This window comes from Micromys minutus (genome assembly GCF_963924665.1).
Source record: "Micromys minutus genome assembly, chromosome: 26".
NCBI classification, from domain to species: domain Eukaryota; kingdom Metazoa; phylum Chordata; class Mammalia; order Rodentia; family Muridae; genus Micromys; species Micromys minutus.
Genome location: NC_137961.1, coordinates 37,933,995 through 37,953,695, shown reverse-complemented (window position 1 = coordinate 37,953,695; position 19,701 = coordinate 37,933,995).

Below are 19,701 nucleotides of genomic sequence, written 5' to 3'. Positions count from 1 at the left end.
TTTCTGTCACTAATCTCACTTTCTATAAAAGCAGATTTTAAGTTATTTGAGGGGAGTCCCCTCTAGGTTCTATTTTCCTGGATGCATCTGGAAGCAGAGGGACTCAAATATGCAATCAATCAAAATAACGCTCATAGTGTCACTCTAGGGACTTGACATTTTGTTGCCATGCTATCACAGTACTTTACAGTTGACTGGAAAGCCAGGAAAACAATTACAGGGTCACTAACAGGAACTGGAAAAGAAGAGCCTTTCAAAAACAGAGCCTTAGAAATTGCTAAACTGTAGCATCCTGAGATAAATGCAGGGTTCTTGATGGGGTTGATGGAAATTACACAATGATGTATAAATGCTGCTTATGCTAGAAAAGCAAATATTTCTCAGAATTGAAAGTAGCCTTGATTTGGCGAATGTCCATTAGCCATATAAAGTTTACCTGAATGTTACCGTCTGAAGTAGGTCCTGTACATGAAAATTATTACATAAATGAAAGTTAATGTTAGCATCTAACTTTGGTAACCATATTTTCTGTGCTAACAAATAATTGTAACATTAAAATCTGACTGGAGACCTTTCAAAGAGAAAGTAATTTTCAATTTTAAAATATACTAAATACACTGTTTCTAATAATTTACAAAGATGCTTGAACAGCAAAGTGGAAATCCTGGAAGCCACAGTGTTAAGAAAGTGCATATTGCAAATATAACCAGTTACTTTCTGAATGATTGAATTTAAAGCATTCTCCACAGGTTGGAATTTATTTGTGGCCAAGAACATGTGACTGGGGAAGTCACAGAACTTCCAGAAAAACATACTACTCATATTTTGTTAATGAACATTAAAAATGGACTTTTAAATATGTATTCTCATAAGCCCATAGATTAGTGTAGCTCTCCACACTCATCAAAAATATTTCATTTTGCAGTGAGTGAGTGTTAAATAGGAAACTCATGATTTTCAAAGTATAGTAAATTGGTGTTTTGGAAGAACTAAGCCACAGTCAGATGTTAGTACCATTGCCCTACAGGCTTGGAGAACAGAGCAGAAGGGGCAGATGAGCCAGTGTTTGGGAGAATTGCTCTGAAACAGTGTATCCTGGACATGGCAAGGCTATCGGACTTGCTAACCTTCAGCATCTGTGGTTGTCACAACAGTACCTGTACAAGAGCAAACCAGGAAAAAATTGTGAAGATAAGTGAGAGACTCATGGGACACCACCTTTAAGTGACTGTTGACTATGGCTGTGTGCTTTGGGAAAAAGTCTAATCATTCCATTTTCATCAAGGGTATGGCCCATGGTAGGTGCCTCATGTTCCAGAAGATGTCATAAAACATGTGCATACAAGCAGCATCAACTTAACTCACTACTCAGTTAAAGAAAATATAAAAAAATAAATTTTATTGATTATATGATAATATTATATTCATTATTTCATTATATGATTATGACTATATGATTATGATTATATTCTGATATGATTATATAATATTGATTATTATATATTGTTAAATGATAATTTATAATATTTTTTGAAATTCTTAAAACTTTTTTATTTTATATTTTCTGTATTTACATTTCAAATGTTATGCCATTTCTCTCCACTCCCATAACCACCCTCCCCTTTCCTCCATGAACCTTCACTCTTTACAAACCAACCTCAGCACCTTGGCCTTCCCCTGTACTGGGCAAACAAGCCTTCACTGGATTAAGAGTCTGTCATACCATTGATGCCAGAGAATGCTATCCTCCACTATATATGCAAATGAAGCCATGGGTCTCTCCCTGCCTACATATTGTTTGGTGTTTTATTGTCTAGGAGCTCTGAGGGTTTGAGTAGTTGATACTGATGTTCCTTCCATGGGATTGCAAACCAATTCAGTTCCTTCTGTCCTTTCTCTAGCTCCGTCATTGTGTCCCCATACCCAGTCAGATGGTTAGCTGCAGGAAACCTTATCTGATTCAGTATGGCTCTAGTAGAGCTCCTGAGGAGGCATCTCTATCAGGCTCCTGCCAGTAAGCATTTTGTGGCATCAGCAATAGTGTGTCAGTTCAGTGAATGTATATGGGACCCAGATGCTGCAGTCTCTGGATGAGTTTTTCACTTCAATCCCTGCTCCTCTATTTGTCCTTTTATTTCTTCCTGTAGGTGTTTTATTCTCCCTTCTAAGAAATAGTAAGGCATCCCCATTCTGTAGTTCCTTCTTTTTGAGTTTCTTAAGATCGGAGAACTATTTCACAGGTATTCGGAGCTTTGTGGCCTAGTATCTACTTATCACTGAGTGCATACCATGAGTGTGCTTTTGTGACTGAGTTACATCACTCAGAATATAACTTCTGTTTCCATCCATTTACCTAGGAATTTCTTGAAGTCATTGTTTTTAATAGCTGAGTAGGAATACACTGTATAAATGTACCACACGTTCAGTAACCATTCCTCTGTTGAACGACATCTGGGTTCTTTCCGGCTTTTGGCTATTATAAATAAGGCTTCTGTGAACACAGTGGAACATGTGTCCTTTCTGTATGATGCAGTGTCTTTTGGGTATATGCCCAAAAGTGGAATAGCTGGGTCTTCAGGTCCAATTTTGTGAGGAACTGCCAGACTGATTTCTAGAGTGTTTGTACCAGCTTGCAATCCCACCAACAATGGTGAAGTATTTCTTTTTATCAATATCCTAGCCAGCATGTAATTTCACCTGAGTTTTTTATCTTAGCCAATATGACTGGTGTGAGGCAGAATTTGAGGGTTTTGATTTGCATTTCCTTGATGACTAGGGATGTTGAGCACTTCTTTAGGTGCTTCTCAACCATTTGATATTCCTCAGATGAGAATTCTTTGTCTAGATCTGTACCCCATTTTAAATAGGATTATTTGATTTTCTAGAGTCTAACTTCCTGAGTTCTTTGTATAAATTGGATATTAGCCCTCTATCTGATGTAGGATTGGTAAAGACCTTTTCCCAATCTGTTGGTTGTCATTATGTCCTTTTGACAGTGTCCTTGGCATTACAGAAGTTTGCAGTTTAATGAGGTTCCATGTATCAATTCTTGGTGTTATGTTCAGGAAAATTTCTAGTGTGACTACATGCTCTAGATATTCCTGACTTTCTCTTCTATTAGTTTCCGTGTACCTGGTTTTATGTAGAGGTCTTTGATTCAGTTGGACTTGAGCTTTGTACAAACAGATAAGCATGGGTTGATTTGCATTCTTCTGCATGCTGACTGCCAATTGAACCAGCAACATTTGTTGAAGAGGCTGTCCTTTTTTTGTTTGAAATTTTTAGCTCTTTTGAAAAGATCAAGTGACCATAGTTATGTTAGTTCATTTCTGGGTCTTCAATTCTATTCACTGATCTAGCTGCCTGTCTCTGTACCAATATCGGGCTGTTTTTAGAGTAATTGATCTGTAATAGAGTTTGATGTCAGGGATGGTGATTTCCCCAAAAGTTTTTATTATTATTATTATTATTATTATTATTATTATTATTATTATTATTATCATTATTATTATTAAGAATAGTTTTCAATATTCTGGATTTTTCTTATTCTAAATTGAATTTTTAAATAGCTCTTGCTAGCTCCATGAAGAATTGAGCTTGAATTTTGATGGAAAATGCATTGACTCTGTAAATTGCTTTTTGCACAATGACCATTTTTACTATGTTGGTCCTTTCAATCCATGAGCTTGGGAGATCTCTCTACCTTCTAAGATCTTCTTCAATTTTCTTCTTCAGAGACTTGAAGTTCTTTTCATAAAGATGGTTCACTTGCTTAGTTAGGATAACATCAAGCTATTTCATATTATTTGTGACTATTGTGAAGTGTGTGCCATTTTTCTAGTTTCTTTCTCAGCCTGTTTATCCTTTAGGTAGAGGAAGGTTAGTGATTTGTTTGATTTAATTTTACATACAGCCACTTTGCTGAAGTTATCAGCTGTAGGAGGTCTCTATTGGAATTTTTGAGGTAACTTAAGTATACTATCATATCATCTGTAAATACTGATATTTTAACTTCTTACTTTCCAATTTGTATCCTTTTAATTTTCTTTTGCTGTCTAATTGCTCTGTCTAGGACTTTCAGTACTATAATGAATAGGTAGGAGGAGAGAGGGCAGCCTTGTTTAGTCTCTGATTTTAGTGAATTCCCAATCTTTTTAAAGCCATTAACCTGAAGCGATATTGAGTTTATCAAATGCTTTCTCAGCATCTAATGAGATGATTATGTAGGTTTTTTCCTTTGAGTTTGTTTATATAGTGTATTGTGTTGATGGATTTCCATATATTGAACCATCACTGAATGACTGGGACGAAGCCTACTTGAACATGGTGAATGATTGCTTTGATGTGTTCTTGGATTCAGTTTGCAAGAATTTTGTGGAGTATAATTGCACTGATGTTCATTTGGGAAATTGGCCTGAAGTTTGCTTTCATTGTAGGGTCTTAGGTATGAGAGCAATTGTGGCTTCAAAGAATGAGGTTGATAGTGTTACCTCAGTTTCTATTTGTGAATTAAATTAGAGAGTATTAGTATTATGTTTTCTTTGAAGGTCCAATAGAAATCTATACTAAATGCATCTGGTCCTGGGCATTGTTTTCTTTTTTTTGGTTGGGAGGCATTTAATGACTGCTGGTGTTATGGGAATGGGAATGTTTAAATGGTTTATCTGGACTTGATTTAACTTTTATACTTGTCTACAAATCTGTCCATTTTCTTAGATTTTCCAATTTTTATTGAGTATATGCTTTTGTAGTAGGATCTTATGAGTTCTTTAATTTCTGCAGTTTCTTTTCTTATGGCTATCCTTTAATTTCTGATTTCGTTAATTTGAATACTCTGTCTGCTCTTGTTATTTTGGCTAAGGGTTTATCAATTTTGTTGATTTTCTCAAAGAACCAGCTTCTTGTTTTGTTGATTCTTTGTATAGTTTTGTTTCTACTTGTTTGACTTCAGCTCTGAGTTTGATTATTTTGTGATATCTACTCCTCTTGGGTGTATCTGCTTCTATTTGCTTTAGATTTTTCGGGTGAGCTTTCAAGATCCTAGTACATGCTCTCTCCAGATTCTTTTTGGAGGCACTCAGAGCTATGAGTTTTCCTTTTAGCACTGCTTTCATTGTATCTCATAAGTTTGGGTATGCTGTGCCTTCATTTGGGGTAAGTTCTAAAAAGTCTTTGAATTCTCTCTTTATTTCTTCCTTGACCATGTTATCTTTGAGTAGAGTATTGTTCAGTTTTCATGTGTATCTGGGCTTTTTGTTTTTTTTTTTTTTTTTTTTTTTTTTTTTTTTTTTTTTTTTTTTTTGTTATTGAAAACCAGCCTTAGTCAATGGTGATCTGATAGGATGCATGGGGGTATTTTGATCATTGTAACTTTTGAAGCAGGTTTTGTGACTGACTATATTGTCAATTTTGTCCTAAAATATTTTGGTTTCTGTATCTAAGGTGATTGAGAGTTTTGCTGGATAAAGTTACCTGGACTGGCATTTTTGTTCTCTTAGGGTCTGTATGACAGCTGTCCAGGGTCTTCCAGCTTTCAGAGTCTCTGTTGAAAAGACTGGTTTAATTCTGATTCATCTGACTTATACTTTACTTGTCCTTACTGATTTTAGTGTACTTTTTTTTGTTTGTTTGTTTTGAACATTTGGGGTTTTGACTATTATGTGTCGTGAGGAATTTATTTCTTGGTCCAATCTATTTGGAATTATGTAGGCTTTTTGTATGTTCATGGTCTTCTCTTACTTTAGGTTGAGGAAGTTTTCTTCTATAATTTTGTTGAAGATATTTAGTTTGCCTTTTAGTTTGGAGTCTTCACTTTCTTCTATACCTATTATCCTTGGGTTTGGTCTTCTCGTGTTTTCCTTTATACCTTCTTTATTGTCTCTATTTTTGTTTTTAGATGGTTTTGTTTAATTCCTTCACTTGTTTGATGTGTTTTCCTGTGTTTCTCTAAGGGCTTTTACTAGTTTACCTGTGTTCTGTTTTTCTTTAAGGGAGTTATTTATGTGCTCCTCGAGACCCTCCGTCATAAACATGTGGCACGATTTTAATTCCAAACCTTTTTCTTGTGTGTTGGGATATTTACTACTTGTTCTGGTGGGAGAACTGGGTTCTGATGTTGCCAAGTTGTCTTGGTTTTGGTTTATTAGGTTCTTGTCCTTGCCTCTTGACATCTAGTTTTCTTTAATGTTAGTTGATCTTGTTTTCTCTGATTGGAGTGTCTCTTCTGTGGGTCTGTGGGGCCTGTGCAGGCAAGCTGTGAGTTCAGATGGTGATGATCCAGTTTTATCTCTGGTCGTAGATGGAGTTCTGAAGGGTCCAGACTCAAGCAGTATCAGAATACCTGTACCCTGAGCGGTCCTAGTGGTCTCTCACCAGATGGTCAGTGAAGAGAAAATGGTGAAATAGCCGTGGGCTCAGGAGAGAGAGGGCTCCTGAACTGCTCACCTCTCTGCGAGCATCCCATGAGTCCTGGTAGAGGTAGGCAGGCTCTGGCTCTGGGCACAGATGGAGGGTGGAACTGACATTCTTATAACCTATAAAATGATGTATCCTTAGTTTATTTAGAGCACAGAAATTTTCTGTGTACAATTAACACATGCATATTATTATGTGTTTCTGTATCCTTTAAATAGTTGTGCTGGCAAAATTCCTTGTTAGAATGAACTAAATGACTGTTTAGGTTACTAATCTCTGTGATGATATTTCCCAGTCTCTACAAAAGCCACATTTCCCTGGGAGCACTGTCAATCATAGACATTGATAAAACTGTTCTCCATAGACTTTGAAGTGATCTCTGACCTCTAGGATGTAAATGTTAGCACTAAATTCTGATGTGTACAGCACCAAGCTTTAGTATTCACCAGTTGAATTCATTTCAACAACACATTTAGCCAGATGAACAAATGTTTCATATTTAGGATATATGCACAAAGTCATTATAGAAAGTATGGAATACATGATAGAGCTTTTAAAAAAGCAGATAGCCAGCACACTACTATCACTTGCTGTTTTCTTTCTTCGTGCTGGCTATTAGAAGATTTCAGAATTACTCAGGGAGTGTAGAGAGCTTTGTATGAACAGGTGGGGTAGACTAATATGAAGAAAATCAAAATTTGTATAAAGTAGACAACTTGGGGATAGAGATACTTTTACTCTAATTTTATTCTGTGTAATATTCTTATGGGAATACATTAAATGTCAGGTGCTCTGTGATAGACCAGATGGTACTCTTGGGTTTTGCTCCGTTTGGCTGTGCACATAACAGGATATAGAGAGTGTGACTATTGCCAAATTCACTCTCATTTAGGCAGAGTGGAGTACAACTAAAGAGTCAAAAGCAAGTGTTCCTTCTATTCTGTTAAGTTTCTATTCACTTTACCTTAGCTTGCCCCAAAACACTGTGTTTGACCTTTCTGACCCCAAATTCACTTGGCTGTTTAAAGTTAATTAAATCTGAAGAGCCACAAATGGAAGGCTTCCCTTACTACCTCTTTGTCCTCAGGTCTATTGTCACTTGTTCATGGAGTGGTAAACAGCTCAGGCTTAATTGCTGCAGAAGATATTAAGTGCCTTCATTTAGGACATTATCTTTCTTTGAGAACTGAGCCTGAAAAGAGTAGCTAATTTTTACCTCCTCAAAGGATAGTTTCCAGAATTACTAAAACATTGCAGCTTAACATGCGTCTTGCTCCCTGAGCTCTCCTGGGGCAACTCTTCCACCTGTAGATCTGTTACCGCCCCACCCCAAACACACACACACACACACACACACACACACACACACACACACAGACACACACACACACACACACACACACACACACACACACACACACACACACACGTGCTCACTTCCCAAAGTGCTACCCTGTGGTTTGCTTGAGTAACCCTAAATTTTGAGCCATGGACAGAAATATTTCTTGACTGCTTATGCAGATCTCAGTCTATTTTTCTTTTTTAAGATCTTATATCTAGGAGGCTAAGTTTAAGAATCCTAAACTGGGTCCCAACCAAACTGAGAAGAAGGAGTTTTCCAGATGTATTATCTCCTTTTATATATTAAAAATAAAGGATGATAGAATTAAAAGAACTAGATTTTCCCCAATGGCAGAATGGGAGAATCAGCAGATAATATTAGAGTCCACATGTTCCAATCCTCTTTTTACTTCTCACTATAGTAGCTAAGAATCTCTGTAATTTTGGACAGGGAAAGAAAGATGACTGTTGTTATAGTTGGGTGACTGAATAAGGGATTTTGAAATTGTTCTACAGCTTCATGGTTTAAATTGGTAAATATAGACAGGAGCATGTTAAATTGCTAAGTTCTGATTTTGAACCAGAGATGACAGAAGGTTCATATTGTATACAAAGAATTCTAAAGGTAAGTTTCTGGTAAAATTCATCAGAACAAAAACATATGCTCCTAATTCTTAGCATGTAAAATTCTCTTCATGTTTCTATCTAAGTCAAAGCATAAATGGTACATGTTTGTCTCTATCATAAATAATTTCTGCCTTAGCGATGATTCCCTTTTGAAATTTAAGTGTATATGAATATTTATTAAGGCACAGCTAGCTTTTACAAAATCACCAAGAAAAGTTTTTCAAAGGGCCATCCCATCTATCTATCTATCTATCTATCTATCTATCTATCTATCTATCTATCTATCTCTCTATCATCTATCTATCTATCTATCTATCTATCATCTATCTATCTATCTATCTATGAGATTATAATATTTTATTATATTCTCACTTCTAAAGCCACCAACACTCAATAACTTCACAAGAGTTTCAGTATACTAAAAAATATCAACATTATTAAGAAAGTATTTTGACAATATCCGTATTATTATTTACTGAGTTAGTGTAATGGTTCATTCATTCCATTTTGCTAATTGTTCCATTGTGTATTATTTGATGAAATGAGTAAAGACAATAATATTTAATGATTAGTTTTCTTGAATTTAAATGATAATAGGTTTCTTATACTGTTAAAATGTTTGATGACATAGACTATGGTCAAGCTAGTGAGCTCTGTGAATACTATTAACCAAAGAAAGCTTAACAAATTAAACACAAAGAGCTTCATGATCCATTGCAATAGTATAGTTCCCCATGCCAGGATTTGCATGGGAGGATGGGGAAACAGAGTGGAGTTTGCACAAACAAAAGTTTTTTTTTTTGATTGTTTAACTATTAATTAAAATATAATTAAATAATCTGTGCCTTCCCCTTTCTTTTTGTATCTCTCTTTCCCCCCATACTCTCAAAACTAATGGCCTCTTTCTTTGATTATAGATGTTACATTCATATGCACATACATTTTATAGGTACAATCTGTTGAACACATTTGGTGTTAGTTGTGCATATATGAATTCCTTGCTGAATACTTGTAATTTTTAAAGAGTGACATGTGAGTAGTAAACTGGCATTCTTTTGCATTTTAAATATGATCAGTGTTCACCTGAATGTGTGTCTGTGCGTAATGTGCTTACTGGGTGCCCAAATTTTCCAGGGGCATTACTAGATTAATTAAAATAAAATTCCATCATTTACCATATACCTTTCTTCTGTCAAGATCTTCTCACATGTACCATGCATCCTTTGAATTCCAGGGCTTTGGAAAGGTCATAGTCTTCTGATCTAGGCGTACTGAGCAAGTCACTGTGGTGAGCAAGTGACCCTCAGCAGACTGTCACCCATCAGCTATATATGCACTTCTGTTCAATTTGATATGCATTGTCTTATTTGATTCTCACAAGAACTGCCTTTTCTTGAGTTAGAAATGGTTACCTCACACAGTGAATGAAAAGTGTGAGGCTGCTCACAGGGCTTAAGCTCCCCATGGTATGTAGCCACCTTGACACAGTGACATGTGCTTCTAACCTGCTCTTTTCTCCACTGTACTGATCAGGTATTTTTCCTTGGGGAAGTACTACAGTAAGAAATGTAACTAGACTGACACCAGGTTAGGCCTCATGGATTAGGACAAAATTTAATGCGTGAGTTCCTTTAGGAAGGACTTCAGAGTGCTCTGAGTTTTGGGTTGGAGCAACAATGTCTCTGCAATCTCTTCCTGCCCTTCTACTTCTAGACTGGGTTTCTTTTCTCACTAAAACTGGATTGAAGGTTCCCTGAGAACAGAATCTGGACTTTCTTTCCGTTGCTGCTATCTTTGGAGAAGATGAGCCCAGGATACTGTTCATGGAGTGAAGATTAGAAAGTATGTTGTGTATGTCCTTAACACCAATCCCTGACAGTTAAGTTTTTTTTTTTTTTTTTTTTTTTTGACAGATGGGCAAGTCTGAGTTCTATATTTTTAAGAGAAAAGAAAAAACAGAAAAGAAATAAAATAAATGTCAGCACAAGGAAAGAATATTTTAAATCTGCTTTGAAGTCAACTAACCCAAATAGAATCACTCTTCAGTCTCTGTTCTTTTATTAAGAAGAGTTAAGCTAAGAGATCTTTCTCTCCCATGAATTTTACATATTTATTCAATGGGGGCATTAGAACAAAGGACTTCCAGAGCCTTTTTTTACTTCTAAAGGCAACTTTAAAACTACTTAGCTAGACTGGATGCGAACAATATCAATGAGAGTAACATGTACGGACCTTTGAGCAATTCTGATTCATCATTTTGAAACACAACAATGATTCTCCATATCATCAAAACCTATCAGATTAACTTGCTTGTGATTGGTTTTTTTTTTTTTTTTTTTTTTTTTTTTTTTGATTCTCCTCAAAAGTTCACTTACCAGAGTCTGTTGCCCAATTGCTAGGCAGCTTTGTTGTTGCTGTGGTTTTTTATTGGATATTTTATGCATTTACATTTAAACTGTTATCCCACTTCTGAGTTACCCTTCTCCCATTCTCCCTCCCCCTTCTTCTATGAGGAAGTTCCCACTCCCACCTCATCACCCTGGCATTCCCCAAAACTGTGGAAATGAGCCTTCACAGGACCAACGGCTTCTCCTCCTACTAATGCCAGTCAATGACATCCTTTGTTACATCTATGACTATAGCCAAGGATCCTACCAAGTGTATTCTTAGGTTGGTAGTTTAGTTGTCAGCTCTGAGGGTCTAGTTGGTTGGAATTGTTGTTCTTTCGATGTGTTTGCAAAGCTCTTTAGCTCCTTCAGTCATTTTTTTTGTCACTCCTCCCTTGGGGTCCCTCTGCTCAGTCCAGTGGTTGGCTGTGAGCCTTCAACTCTGCATTTGTCAGGCTCTGGCAGAGCCTCTCGGGAGATAATTGAAACAGGCTCCTGTCAACAAGCACTTTTTGGCATCAGCAATAGTGACTGGGTTTGGTAGCTGCATATGGGTGAATCACCAGGTAGGGCAGTCTCTGGATGGCCTTTCCTTTAGTCTCTGCTCCACTATTTGACATTGTATTTCCTTTAGACAGGAGCAATTCTGGGTTGAAATTTTCAGAAGGGTGGGAGGCCCCATCCACCATCAGGGGCCCTTGTCTAACCTATGGAAATAGTCTTTATAGGTTCTTCCTCTCCTTGGTTGAGTATTTCAGCTAATCTCATCCCTTTTTTGGTCCTAGGAACCTCTTGCTTTCCTGGCATCTGGTACTTGCTGCTGGCTACCCTTAGTTCCCCATCCCCCATTGCTACACACCTCTCTAAACCATCCCCATCTTCTCTCATACTTAATCCTAACCCTCTTTTTCACCTCCCCCTCCTCTCTTCCTCCTAATTTCCTTCCAGCTATTGTTGAAGTTGAGAAACTATTGCAGGTCCTTTGCAAAGTGGGTTTCTTAGTATACTCAGTGGCCATGGACACTGTCATATTTTCTTCAAGTTCATCTAAATAATATGACATGTTCTATCAAGCATTATTTTATTTCTTCCTACAGGTACTCCTTTTAGGATCTTTATCACCTCCTTATTTTCCCTGCTATATTTTACTTTCCTGTTTTAGTTAATAAAATTTTATTTTAAAGGTTAGAAAGAAGAACCAAAGCCTGCTTATGTTTCAGTAAAGAAACATGTATACATTTTGAAGAATCACCAGACAAAAGTCATCAAAAACTTTTTTTTCATAAATATTGATCGAACATTTAGTATATGCTTACATTTTGATTAAATAAATTCAGTTAGCCATAACTTCATCCTGTAAGGTGGGCTCATTTAGAAAGCCTTGACTGGCAGGGGCTGTAGGGGTGTTCACAGTTAGTAGCACATACTGTTCTTCCAGAAGACCAAGCTCCTGCTCTCAGTAGCTCACAAATGCTGTAGTTCAAGCTCCAGGGATATGAGGAACTTGGCCTGTCAGGTACCTACACTCATATGTACCCTACCCCCAACCCCACATAGACATATAATTCTTAAAAGTCTTTTTCTATTAAAAAATAATCACTTGACTTGTAAAAGAACAAATTTAGTTTTCTCCAGGTATCACGGCTAGAAATAGGAATTTTATGTGAATTTCAACAGTTAAAATCCTCAAATATATAATACAATTCTTGGTATAGCTACTGTGCACAGTTGGAAGATACTATAAATTTTTTTTAATTAAATGATGGCATTTTGGGTACAATATTGGATAAATATACAATCTAAAGGAAAAGAAATGTGAATAACATTTGCATATGCTTTAATTTATTGATACTTTCATGTTCATGGTTTTGCTTTCCATGAACGTAGAAACAGCCCTGTTACTCTCCCACAATTCTCACCAGGACTCTCCTGACTTTCAAAGCAGGTCTTGGCTACATTATATTTCCCGATGTCCCTTTTCTTCTCAACCTATTGAGTTTTTTCCCTGATTGCTCTTTTCTGTTGTTGACCTGCATAAGAGTGATTACTAGTAAACAAGCAAGAAAGTCAATATATTTGGCTGTCTTGACATCCATTCTATCAAAGTAATTAGTCCAACACTCTTCAATTTTAGCCTCGGGCAAGAGTCTTAAGATGAAGGCAAAAAGCAGCCACATTTTCTGCCAAAATATCACAAGAATGGTCTTTGCCCCATTGCTAGCATTGTTCCTCTTAAAGTCCCTTTGAGCTTTGCCCCCCATAGTCCACTTTTCATTCAGGTCTAGTCTTCCATGTTCTTACTACTATCAACATATGTTAAGGTCTGCTTACAGCAGCATTCCACTGTTTTCCTAGTCCGCTTCTCAAAAACCACAACCATCAGAGCAATACTTCCCTCCTGGTACCAACTTCTGTCTTACATTTCAAATGCTGTGATAAGGCATTATGACTAAGGCAGCTCATAGAAGAAAGAAAGGTTCATTGTGGTCCTGTAGTTTTAGAGGATGATTCAATTGCTGTCATGGCTGGAAACATGATCTCAAGCAGACAGTCATGGCACTTGAACAGTAGCTGAGAATTTTAGATGCTTTTCCTTGAGTAGACAGCAGAGAAAAGGAGGAAGGTAGGAGGTACAGAATGAAAGAGAGAGAGAGAGAGAGAGAGAGAGAGAGAGAGAGAGAGAGAGAGAGAGAGAGATCCTAGAAATAGCACAAGCTTTTGAAAGTACAAAGCATACCTGCAGTGACATATGTCTTTCCAACACAAACATTCTTATGAACCCTTTCCAGTTCTACCAGCTGGAACAAATAACCAAATGTATAACACTATAAAATTTGTTCTCACTCAAATCACTGCAATGCATTATTCTTATTTAAATATAGTATTTTTCCACACTATTCATGGTGAAATTAAAATAAGGGTAAGTTTCAATATGTATTTTTTCATTTACATGAAAAGATATTTCACCTGAATGTAGAATTTACTAGTATTCCCAAATATCTACATTTTGATTTTGTTATTCTCCTTTTTAATCTTGGAGTGCCATTAGAAATGTTATCACAGTGCTGGGAATTCATAATTAGAAGGCCTGGAAAAATCCAAGTGATTGGGACCATCATAGCCCTCCATAGAGATGCCCCCATCTTTCCAGTGATGGGGATCATCATAGCCCTCCAAAAAGATGGCCTTACCTTCCAGAACAATCAGGTGTTCAATTAATCTCAAGAAAGTTTTCTTACCTACCAGTTAAAGTTTCTTCCAGTAATAATTGTATGTAAAACCTAGATATTTATTATTCCATATCTCACAAACAATGCTAGGTATATTAATACATTGTGGCTTTCAGTTCAATCTAGTATTCAGTTTCTTTCTTCCGATGAATAATTTAAATCTATCTTAAATATTTTTGTCAGACTGAATGTGACTTTATGTTATGAACTATTAGGCATATTCTAAATACAAGGGATTAAGTATTGTGACTTGATTCCCCTGTTTCTGAGAAGACATCCTTCTTTTCATTTAATAAGTGAGAAAAGCAAAGCATAGACCAGTTTAGTTGTCAATGTCAAAGAGCTGGTTAGTGTGCAACAGGGCCAATAAAGATGACATCACGTGATATCTAGTATGTATGTGGGCCTTTGTTTTTTATTTTATTTATAAAAATAACGCAATTCCTGTTCATAGAAATAAAAGCTAAAATACAATGGATTTCAATAAATAGCCTTTGAGATTTTCTTTCTCTAAAAATCTGAGATATTTGTAATCATATTTTTATTCTGTATTGTACATTCTTAAGTCATCATGAAAATGAAATCACTTAAAATATATTAACAATCATGTTTTAAAAGCTTAATATTATTTGACAGTATTTTTTTCCTTAGTTGCAGATGAGTTCTAAAATGATGTGCCTATCGTAGCTTTCAATAGAGTTCTAAAATATTATACCATATATCAAGAGGTATTTGGAATCCTAATTATGATTATATTTTTCTCTAAGACAGTGGCTACCACTTTGGAGAATATGAAAAGTCAAAATAAAAAAAATGCTAAGAATTATACATAGTTTATTGTTCATCATGGTTATTAAAGAGTAGGAAATATGTTTAATTTTTAAAAAGTAGATATAATTGTTTTTGTAACAGCCAACTCAAAATTTTCAATTGTTTTACCTCTGAAAAATTCTAGTAACAATACTTATTACTGATTATCAATGGGTTGTCTAAAACGAATTATGGTTTAGATTCTTTATAGTTCGTAATGTTTAATGATTATTAAAGGGCATCTTTTTTATTGGTTACTTTATTTATGAACACTTCAAATGTTGTCCCTGTTTCTGATTTCCCCTCCTCAAGTCCCCATACCATTCTGTCTCCACTTTGCCTCTATGAGGGTATTCCTCCACCTACCCACCCACACACTCCTTCCTCCTACACTGGAGCTCTAGCCTGCACAGTGCCAAGGCCCTCTCCTCCCATTGATGCCAGACAAGGCCATCCCCTCCTACATATGTGGCTCTGGTTGCTGTTTATTCCCTGGGAGCTCTAAGTGGTCTGCTGTGTTCATATTGTTCTTCCTATGGGATTGAAATCTCTTTCAGTTCCTTCGGTATTTTTAATTTCTTTATTTTTATTTTATGTAAATTAGTGATTTGACTACATGTATGTCTGGGTGAGGGTGTCAGATCCCCTGGAACAGGAGTTAAAGTCAGTTGAAAGCTGCTATGTTGGTGTCTGGAACTGAACCCAGATCCTCTGGTAGAGCTTAGGGGCATATTTTAAGTTTTAGAATTATTCGATAGATTATTCCTGTAATCACCCCCAAAGAAATGGTGAAAAAAGTTAGTCAACATTTTCCAATTATTAATACTATCAGAAAATATTATGCCATAGTAACTAAAACATGGACATTTTTAATAAGAAAAAAAAAATAGAGTAGAACCCATAATTTGCACCTTCAGATTGTATAATTAATAAAGCATTTAACTTCTCTAACCTTTGCTTTCTAATACTGAAAATAAAAGTACTAGCAGTTCATGGATGGACTTATTAATTATGTGTTTTAAATTGAATTTTTAATTATCTGAAATTTAATATGTTTTCAAAATAGTGCTAAAACAATAAAATAGAAATAGGAGTATGTATTTTTCTGGGCAGGTTACTATGATCTTCTTTACTCCTAAATAACTAATGGGGTTTTCTATTCCACTTCTTGTTTGTACATTCCCAAGTAAATGATGCAGAAACACTCTAATTTATTAACAGGCCATAGGCACTGACCTGCGCAGGCTCTGAGCTACACTAATCTCCCACCTGATAAGACTCCTGCAGATGCCAATCGCTTACAAATTTGATTTCTCCAGGCTGTTCTTGCCTCAAGATACAATTCTCTAGCATCCAGCTCTTTCCAGTCTAGTGACACCCTCCTTCTCCCTCTCTGTGTACTAACTTCTTAGCTAGAATATCCTCTGGAGACCCTCTTTTCCACTGGAGCCTCTGGCAGGCCTGCATTCCTACCCTTTCTCCCCAGTCAGAAACCCCTTCCCTTTACTGACCAATTGCAAATTAAATTGTTGAACAAGGTTTACATAACAAAGGCCCAGTGTACTTGAGATTTCACTCATCTGGACAACAACCAGATCTTGGCATTTAGAATTTAGCTTATGTGTACACAGCACCAGTCCAACCCCTGACATTTTGACATCTCTTTTTTTTTTTTTAAAACAACAGCTACAACAACAAAAAAAATGTTCTTTCTCTTATAGCAATGAACTACAAAAAGCCTAAGCTAGGTAATGAACAAAAAATACAGGAGTGAAAGGTTTATAAGTATTAATACCAACAAGATGCAATTAAAACCCATGTGTCATATTAACCACTATAGCAATGCCTACTATCAATAGATGATAATTAGAAAGTGTTCTCAACTATAGGCAGAAGAGAGAACATTGGCATATGTTGGTCAGAATGCAAAATAGTACAGCCATATGGAAAAGAGTAGAGTTTCCATACAACCCAGCAAACTACCTAATGGTAAAACAATGACAAGAAATGAAATGAGCTTGTTAAGATCACAATTTCACGGTGTGTTCCTTGTAGTATGATTCACAATAATCAAAATATGAATTTATTCTACACCTTAATTTATGAACAAAAATAAAAAGTAATGTTTAAAGATGCAGTGGAATAATATCCATGCTTTACAAAAAAGAGAAATTTTGTCATTTCTGGCATGTTTATTTCTATAAACCATTTTAAATTTTTTAAGTCAGATATCTAATTTACTCCATACAGTTCACTTTGAATCATTTTACTTTCATTTTTTGGTGGAGAATGGGTTTTTATTAAATTTCTCTTTTCTGTTTCATCTTTGCAAAAAAAAAAAAAAATACCCTATCATGTGGTGCTGTAAACTTTACTGAAAATGCATGGCCACATTTTTTTTAAAACTTTATTTTAAAAAACAAAGATAAAAAAAAAATTTAAACATTTTTGCATAAATGTATACAAATACAATTGTATCAGTGCTTGGCTTTTTTTGTTTTTCTTTAAGGTTTGATACTCTGCATTAAGGTCTTACAATGAGCAAAACGTACATGTAAAACAGGATGTAACCTGGAATTAGTCAAACTTTTCTTGGTGTATAAGGATTGAACATGACTTTTTTGTTTTGTTTTGTTTTGTTTCTTTTTTCTTGAACTTCACACAGTCTGTGAGTTGTTTCTGTGGCAGTCTGAGCCTCTGGGGTTAGCATCCCACTATCAGTGACTGCATATTATGTCTGTTCTTTTGTGACTGCGTTATCTCACTCAGGATGATATTCTCTAGATGCAACCATTTTCTTAAGAATTTGGTTAAGTCATTGTTTCTAATGTGTAAATGTACCACAATTTTTGTATCCATTCATCTACTGAAGGACATCTGGGTTCTTTCCAGCTTCTGGCTATTATAAATAGAGCTGCTATAAACATTGTGGTGCATGTACTTTGTTGTATATTGGAGTGTCTCTGGGATATATGCCCAGAAGTGGAATAGCTGAATCTTCAGGTAGTACTATGTCCATTTTTCTGAGGAATCGCCAGACTGATTTCCAGAGTGGTTGTATCAGTTTACAACCCCACCAACCATGGAGAACTGTTCCTCTTTCTCTGCAACCTCGCCAACATTTGCTGTCATCTGAGTTTTGGATCTTGGCCAATCTGACTGGTGTGAGGTGGAATCTCAGGGTTGTTTTGATTTGCATTTCCCTGATGGCTAAGGATGTCGAGCACTTCTTTAGATGTTTCTCAGCCATTCCATATTCCTCAACTGAGAACATTTTGTTTAGCTCTCTACCCCATTTTATAATAGGGTTGTTTGATTTTCTGGTGTCTAGCTTTTTGAGTTCTTTGTATACCTTGGACATTAAACCTCTATCTGATGTGGAGTTGGTAAAGATCTTTTCCCATTCTGTTGGCTGCTGTCTTGTTTACATGACAATGTCCTTAGCCTTACAGAAACTTTGCAATCTCATTATGTCCCATTTGTTAATCTTTGACCTTAGAGCATGTGGCATTGGTGTTTTGTTCAGAAAATTTTCTCCTGTGCTTATGTGTTCTAAGGTTTTTTCTACTTTCTCATCTAATAGTTTCAATGTATCTGGTTTAGTGTGGAGATTTTGATCCACTCACACTTGAGCTTTGTACAAGGATATAAGAAAGGGTCTATTTTCATTCTTTTGCATGCTGAATGCCAGTTAGACAAACACCATTTGTTGAATAGGCTGTTCTTTTTCCATTGAATGTTTACAGCTCTTTGGTCAAAAATCAGGTGACCATATACGTGAGGGCTCATTTCTGGATTTTCTATTCTATTCCATTGATCCACGTGCCTATTTCTGTACCAGTACCATGCAGTTTTCAGCACAATTGCCTTGTAATATAGCTTGAGGTCAGGGATAGTGATTCCCGCAGATGTTTTCTTGCTGCTGAGGATGGATTTAGCTATTCTAGGTCTTTTGTTATTCCAGATGAAATTGCACATTGCTCTTTCCAACTCAGTGAAGAACTGTGTTGGAATTTTGATGGGGATAGCATTGAATCTGTAGATTGCTTTTGGTAGGATGGCCATTTTTAAAATGTTGATCCTACCAATCCATAAGCATGGGAGATCTTTCTATTTTCTGAGATCTTCCTTGATTTCCTTCTTTAGAGGTTTGAAGTTCTTATCATACAGGTCCTTCACTTGCTTAGTTAGTGTCACACCAAGGTATTTCATAGTTTTTGTGACTATTGTGAAGGGTATCTTTTCCATAATTTCTTTCTCCACATGTTTGTCCTTTGAATATAGGAAGGCTACTGATTTGTTTGAGTTAATTTTGTATCCAGCCACTTTGCTGAACTTGTTTATCAGCTGTAGGGGTTCTCTGGTGGAATTTGTGGGGTTGCTTAAGTACACTATCATGTCATCTGCAAAGAGAGATGTTTTTACTTCTTCCTTTCTGATTTGTATCCCCTTGATCTCCTTTTGCTGTCTAATTGCTCCAGCCAGAACTTCCAGTACTATGTTAAATAGGTAGGGGGAGAGTGGGCAGCCTTGTCGAGTCCCTGATTTTAGTGGGATTTCTTCAAGTTTCCCACCGTTAAGTTTGATGTTGGCTGTTGGTTTGTTGTATATTTCTTTTATTATGTTTAGGTATGGGCCTTGGATTCCTGTTCTTTCCAGGACATTTTACATGAAGGGGTGTTAAATTTTGTCAAATGCTTTCTCAGCATCTAGTGAGATGACCATGTGATTTTGGTCTTTGAGTTTGTTTATATGGTGGATTACATTGATGGATTTCTTTATATTAAACCATCCCTGCATCCCGGGATGAAGGCATGGCCACATTTTATATCAATTTTGATTGCATGTGTATGTGTCCATATATACATATATATTCCTAAAGAAAATCTGTT